Raw genomic sequence first — 7,519 nt, forward strand, 5'->3', positions numbered from 1 at the left:
TTGGAAGAGCCATTGAGCTAGGGCCTTGGGGACCCAGAGGAAGGGTGCAGGGCTGCCTTGTAGATGAGGGGAGGAAGACATCCCAGGTGAGACTTAGAGGGTGGGCTGCAGGGGAGGAGGGGGTGAGAAGAGTGCTCCAGACAGAAGCAAGCACACACACAAGGGTCTAGTGAGTTCTATCTAGCCAAGGTTTGGGTAGGGCAGGGGCTGGCCTGGCCATGACCTGGTCACATAGTGCCTTGTAAGTCATCGGAAGGATGTTTTTCTTTATCTTAAGGTCACAGGAAAGCCTTGCAAGGACCTTGAAACATGGCAACTGACATGATGGGTGCTTTAGGAAAATCACGCTGGATACCACGTGAGCTGAATTTGACAGACATTCTGATAGGAGGCCAGAGTGGGGAGGTGATGGGCCATCCATCTCCAAGGTAGCTCCTCTGTGCCCAGTGGACCTCCCCCCACCCTATCCTCAAGAGCAGCTCCCCACACCCTGGGTCTTTCCTTGTTCCCTCGCATCCCTTTTTCCCTGGCAAAGCCCATCCTATGATCCTACTTTCTTGGAAGGGATCTCTGGCCAGTCAGTGAAGGAGGGGCTCTGGGATGGGGCATCACTTCCACTTCTGCCTCAGCCCTCAGTCCTGTAAACCATTCCACTTAGGAAAAGGGAAGGGCTGGGAAAATGTAACTTTGGGAAAGTTTTACTTTGCCTATGAGATGTCCATTTGCGGCTTGCATATTTCCGTTGGAAGGGCTGGTCTAGCTTCTTCTAAACAATTAGGCAGGGACTGTGGCCCCCTTGCTCGTAATTTTCTCTTCTGGGTTGTGCCTTCATGCCCAAACATAGTAAATATTTGGTGAAGAGGGTGGGATGCCCTGGAGTTCCCAGAGGGCATCAGTGGGCTCCTTGGCAAGAGATAAAGGAAAAGGTGGAGGAGGAGGAAGTGATGACCACGAGGTGGCGCCAGATCCCCATTTTAGGAGCAGGGAGGAGGGACGTTTTTCTCAGGGGAGGCATGGTACCAGCGAGTGTTACGCTGTCAGATGAAGGAAGGTGCTTTTTTCTGTCTTAGCGCCTTCCTTTAGCTTTTGGTACCTTATTCCCACTGGATGGCTGGAGTTAGGGCTTAGGGACTCCATTTGTGTGGGTCAGTGACAAGGGACCCTCTCCCTAGACACAGGGGCAACTGCAGCTCCGAGAAGGGGGAGTGAAGTCCAGAGAGGGACAGCGACCTGCCCAAGGTCACACAGTCTGCTAGGTGCTCTGAACCTCAACATTTTCGGCTGTCCTGTTGTCTTACTGCCTTGGTCCTATGAGCCTGGGCTGTTGATTCAGTCTAATAAACACTTAATAAATCATTCTTGAGTATGCATCGTCACTGGGCTGGGCAGGAGGAGGGGCGTGAGTCCATAGACACAGTCCATCCTTATAAGCAATCTAGCAGGGGTGACAGAGGTTCCCTGCCCGCCCCCCCCCCCCCAGCCCTTTCTATAAGAACACTTCTCGGGCATTCACAACTACGTGGAGGCAGGTGCTGTCATACCTGCCATATCCCACACGTGGCTAAATTCTCCATCTCTAGAATCCATCCACCTGGATTTAAATCCCAGCCCTGCCACTTGTTAGCTGAGGAGACCTTGGACAAATCGTTTACACAAGTCTTGGTTTTCTCAACTGTGAAATCAGGGTCACCACGGCACCCACTTCCCAGGTTGTTGTGAGCTCAAACGAAAGGACACATAAAAAGGACCAGGCACGTCGAAAGTGCTCGATCCATCTTGCTTGTGGTTTTAGTGGGCAACATGCAAGGCCCCTGCTGCCCGGTGCTCCAGCAAAGCCATCCGCTGAGTACCGTGGAGGGAGTGCACAGGCCTGGGATGGGTTCCCTGGAAGCAGATCCTGCCATAGAAATTCAGGGCAAGTTGTTTATTTGACGGGCTGTCCCAGGAAGCACCAGTAGGGGAGTGAGGAATTGAAGCAGAAAGGTTAGTCAATAGGGAAAGTTAGTCAATAGGGAAAGGGGTGCCAAATTTACTGGTGTAGGCAACTGCAGTTTTTGGGGGCGGGAGGTGGGGGGAGTTTCTGGCGGGGAGCGTGGAGCATGAACTCAGAGTTGTCCCCGAGAGGGGTGATGGAGCTGGGGTGTTTGTCGGTGGAGGGCAGCACCTGGAATGGGGGTGGGATGATTCCTGAGCATTCCTGGCCTGTGGTCTGCGGCCAGGTGAAGGGATACAGGTGCTCTTGGGAGGCGGGCTGGGACACACAGCCACTGCTTCACAGAGGAGGGAAATTTAAATCAAGCTAAGGAAAGAGGGGAAGGCCTTCGGGAAGAGGTGGCTCTGGATTTCACCTCCGAGGGATGGGCAAGAGTTTGACGAGGGCATTGCTGGCAGGAGACAGGGCACAGCCAAGGAAGGTAGGTGTGGACACTCAGTGAGTGAGGGTACACGGTGGGGAGATATTTGGGGGGCAGGGCCAAGAAAAGCCTGAGGCCAGGCCATGGAGACTTTGAGTGCCAGGCCAGAGAGCCTTCTGGCTGGATTCCTTGGGCACTAGGGAGCCATGGAAGGTAGGATCTCTGGCTTTTGGTGAGAGTGGGCAGGAGGGACTCCTAAGAGCAGATGGGAGGCTGTGCTAGGGCTCCACTGGGACAGTGGGACTGAGCTTAGAGAGAAGCATACTGGAGGCTAAAGAACTTTCTGGAGACAGGTCCTAGAAATCTCGGAGCCTGGACCCCTTTCTGTTCTCCAGGGGCCGAAACCTTAGGTGAGCTCCTTTCTGTGTGCCAGAGCTCCCCTGTGCCATACGCCCACCTTCCAGCAGGAGGCGTCACTGGTACAGAAACTCTCCGCCTCTTAGCGCTCATAAACGGAAGAAAGAAGAGCCCCCTCCTCTCTGCTCCGAGTGAGTGAATTCCACGGGCTCCATTCTTTAAGGGAGGGCTTGAGACCTAACAACACACAGCCAGCAGCCTGGATTTAAACCCACGCGCCACCTTTATCTCCCTGTGTCTTTACCTTTCTATTCTCCCATTCGTGAAATGTACGCGGTGAAAGTGTCTTCTCCAGATGATTGCTACAAGGATGAAATGAAATAAAGCATATTAAAGCTCTTGGCACATAGTGCTCAGAAATTGGTGGGTAAGTTCTGGAAACAGCCACTAGCCATGAGGGCTGAAGTCAAGTGACAGGAGCGGTCCAGAGACCAGGACCTTGCCCCTGGATGATAGTTCCCCTGTGTAGTTGGCAGACACCAAAATCATCAGGGAAGGGGGAGTGGGTGACCTGATTGTCATTTCCACAGCTAATGCTACCTGAGTGTCACTGTGAGTTCTTGGTACCCTTGAGGTGGCTTTTCTGCCTAGAGAAGATCATTAGGTCTCCTTTGGTTTTCCAAAATTAACAATTTCTTACAGTTTTAAATTCAATAACTGCATTTCAGCATTTGAGTTCAGAATAAAAATCCCTCACGAATAGTGCAACTTTAAAAATAAGTTTTTAGGACGATCATTTAAAAGTGATGAATGTTTACGATCTTGGTTAAACATGTGTAAACACTTTAAACGGAATGTATAAATTTAATATATTCAATTTATGTTTAAAATACTTCACTTGCCTTAATGACAAACAAAACTTTCTCAAGCACTTAAATAGTTCTTAGAAATCTAATAATTTATGTTAATAAATATGGTGAATTTGAATTCTCAGAACTACTCTGATGCTGTTGACAAACTTGGATAGATTTCAAATTAAAAATCCTGAGTCTAAATCAATCAATGATTTGTTTGTGCATTTTCAATTAGAACCAGAAAGCTGATCTGTTACACCCACGGAGCATATTCTTTTAAATATGATACTCAGAATTCTAAACACGCACCCACCCATCATTTCTTAACGTCACTGTGTAACGGCTATATGTTTGATTCTCTTAAGTGCCTTTTTAAATTTTATTTTATTTATTTGACAGACAGAGATCACAGGTAGGCAGAGAGGCAGGCAGAGAGAGGAAGGGAAGCAGGCTCCCTGCTGAGCAGAGAATCTGATGCTGGGCTCGATCCCAGGACCCTGGGATCACAACCTGAGTGAAAGGCAGAGGCTTTAACCTACTGAGCCACCCAGGCGCCCCTCTTAAATACCTTTGTACTCAATTCTTATCAAGCTCAAGAAAAGTGGGTTCACGAAGGCTGCGATTTTGCCACTCCAAGCAAATGTTGAGGTTAACTTCCCAAGCCATTTTGGGGTTATCTCTTCTAAGATTTCTTAATATCTACAGAAACCACAGGCTTTGATGCAGATTTTAGCCCACGACCTTGATGGGACATGAGTCCTTTGTATGTCACTTGGACAAGATTTCCCATCTCCTGAAAGGGAGTGGTTCTGTAGCTTGGCTCCTATGGGTTCCACCTGTGGATTCCCTATTTCTCAAGTCATATTTGAGGTTAAGTGTTTGGGTTTGGATTTTGGTTCAACTGGATTTACTGCTTGAATCTGTTCTGAACCCTGTTCAAGGACTTCCTTTTGGAGCCACCCTGTTACAGATACTTAAATGACACCCAACTGAATCTTTCTGATTTTATTTGGTTCCTAGGCACAATTCTAAGGTGTTTATAGTGACAACTTGAGAATTGACAACTCAATTCTTAAGCTGGAGCTTAAGAAACTTGCACGCAGCTGAAGAAACGGGGTGTCAGTCAGGTTGCGGGGGCAGAGGTGGAGCCTGGGGTGGGGCTTCCTCTTCATTCTGGTCTCAGCCTCTCCAGCCAAAACCCCTCATCCTCCATCACGGTCTATGGTGCCGATCACCCTTTCTTATTTTCCTCAGATGATTCAGTCCCTGGCTGAAAATATCTTGTGCAAGCAAATAAAAACATAAGCCACCCAGTTAAATTTGAATTTCAGATGAGCAATGGATAATGATCCCAGGTTCCAAATATTGCGCGAGGCGTTGCAAACTATGTGTTGTTTATCTGAAATTCAAATTCACCTGGGCACTCTGTAGTTCATCTAGCAAGCCCCCCCCACGTAACTGTATTGATAATCGCCAGTCCTACACCCTCTCCCCAACTAATACCATAAGCCTGTGAAGGTTCAGTCTCTCTGTCTTGCTCCCTGCTGTACTCCTGGTGCCCAGCACGGGACCTGACTCACAGCACCCCCTTTTTTGGGAGGTTGCCCTTGGTGATCTCTTGAGCAATCAGATCGAGCCTCCAGGCTGAGTTCAACACCAGGTTTTCTTCCTGGGGCCACCTGGGCCCGGCTGGTTCATCCTAGACAATTTTTTAAAAAAAGAGTTTATTTATTCATTTGTCAGAGAGAGAGACAGAGAGAGAGCATAATCGGGGGGAGGGGCAGAGGCAGAGAGAGAAGCGGGCTCCATGTTGAGCAAGGACCCCGATGAGGGACTTGATCCCAGGACCCCAGGATCATGACCCGAGCCAAAGGCAGATGCTTAACCATCTGAGCCACCCAGGTGTCTAATCCTAGGCAGATTTTTTGGGTATGTTGTTCCAGTATTTTGTGATGGAATTTGGAGCTGGGGGTGTCAGTGTTTCCTGCTGTTCCCCATGGTTGAGAGCCTGGCCCAGGGGCCTCTGAGGTGCTTCTGAGCCCTGGTGTCGTACCTGCTTCACCAATCCGAGGCCAGTAGATGGCCACCCACAGCGAAGCCGAATGTAGGGGAGAGCCACTCACTAGTTCCACCTGTTACCTTCCCAGTGCCTGCTATGCGTGCCCAAGAGAGAGAACAGGGGTCCCACGTGTAGCCTGCAGGAATGTGCTCTGCTGGCCTGGTGGGGACCTTTCTGCCCTCATAGGTCCTTGTGGGCTTCCAAGGAGGGGTCCTGGGGTCCCCACGTGGGCTGCGCTACACGGAGCCACCCTCACTCCAGCCAGGGAGGGGTTGAAGCCTCAGCCTCTGGCCCCATGAGCCAGACTCCAGCAGCACAGATGAGTCGACCCTCCCACTCGGGCCCAGACCTGCACATGTGTGCGCTCAGACACGCACATAAGCTTATACTGCTTTGATCCCATGGACCCTTAAGGGGTCAGCTCCCCAGAAGGCTTCCTGGGACCCAGCCCCCTCTTGGAAGGCATGCCTCACCCTGAGGGGCAGTGAGGGGCTGGGAAGTGTGCCCCCATCCCTGGCAGTGAGCCCCTGGTGTTCAGGGACCTCTAATTCATCCCTGTGCTTGGCGCCTGGCATAGGGGTCGGAAGTCTCAGTAACCATTTACCGAATGGTATGAGCAGAGTCCCGACACAGCAACAAAATTAAGCATCGAGCCCTGCTTCATGCCAGGCACCGAGTGCTCTCACTAAGCTTAGGAGGTGGGGACTACCATTACCCTCACGTTCCTGAAGGGGAAACTGAGGCACAGAGCTTCAGTGATGACAGTGGTGAATTCATTTGAGCCCTGTGAGCCTGCCAACAGTGAAGGTTAACCCTTCCACATAACTCCCCTTATCCACATGACTTAGTTAAGGCTCCTAGATGTCGCCTGGTTTCCCTATGGCCCTTGGTTTCCAAACTCCCATTGATTACTAGGTAAATGATTAGCTGAACTGCTTGTTGCCACGGATCCATCAGAACACCGTGCTGATTAACCAAGCTCCCTTCCTTCCTCCCTGCGTGTCTGGTCCACCCTCAGCACAGGCCAGCTACAGCCCCGCCCCCCCCACCCGCCCGCGGCAATAGTAGGGCCCTGGGGCCAAAGTGGTCTACCTCTCCATCACCCACGTTCCGGCCCACTTCCCCACACCAGTTCCTCTCGCCTCATTCACGCCTTTCTATAAAAGAAAAGCCCTTTCTGCCTGCCTCTTGGGGTGCTCACAGAATGTACAGATGGTCAGAGCTCTCCCTACTGCCAGAGGCCCTCCTACCCCATGAAATCGTTCCTTCCTTCCCTGCAATAATCCATGTGAATAAAGCCGTGCCCTACACAGTCTGTCTTTGTCGGGTTTAGTTTGCCGTAACTTGTCCAAGCTCATACGGCCAGCAGGGAGCCGAGCAGGGTTCTGATCCAGGCTTTCTGCTCTAGGAGCTGAGTTCCAGATGCTCTACTAACTGGCCCGTTGTGCGCCTGCGCGCTCCAGGCCTCCGCAACTACCCGCAGACACACCTGCGGAACGTGTGCCTCCATCGCCCTTCATGCACGCGGGCTCACGCATGCGCTCATCCTCCCGCGGGGGCGGGGTACCTCCCCCAGGTGCACGCGCAGGCACACTCAACTCTTCCCATATGCCACCCCTCCCACCCGGCACGCACAGCAGTCCCGTTCTCTGTGGAGGGAAAGGAAGGTGAGTCTGTGGGAAAGCTGGTAGCGGGTTTGGCTGTGAGCCTCGCACTCCGCATCCTTCCTCCGCCTGATGGGATCTCCTGGTCCCAACCCCACCCCAGAGTTTTCCCAGCTCCCCCCCCCCCACCACCACCACCAGGCTGCTGGCACTGCTGCTGTCCACGGGGTGTGAGTCAGGCCCCTGCAGGGAGGGAGTGCGAGGGGGTTGGAGGATCCTGGAGCTGGTTCA

This window comes from Lontra canadensis, unplaced genomic scaffold (genome assembly GCF_010015895.1).
Source record: "Lontra canadensis isolate GAN:19392208 unplaced genomic scaffold, GSC_riverotter_1.0 scaffold25, whole genome shotgun sequence".
In the NCBI taxonomy this organism is placed as follows: domain Eukaryota; kingdom Metazoa; phylum Chordata; class Mammalia; order Carnivora; family Mustelidae; genus Lontra; species Lontra canadensis.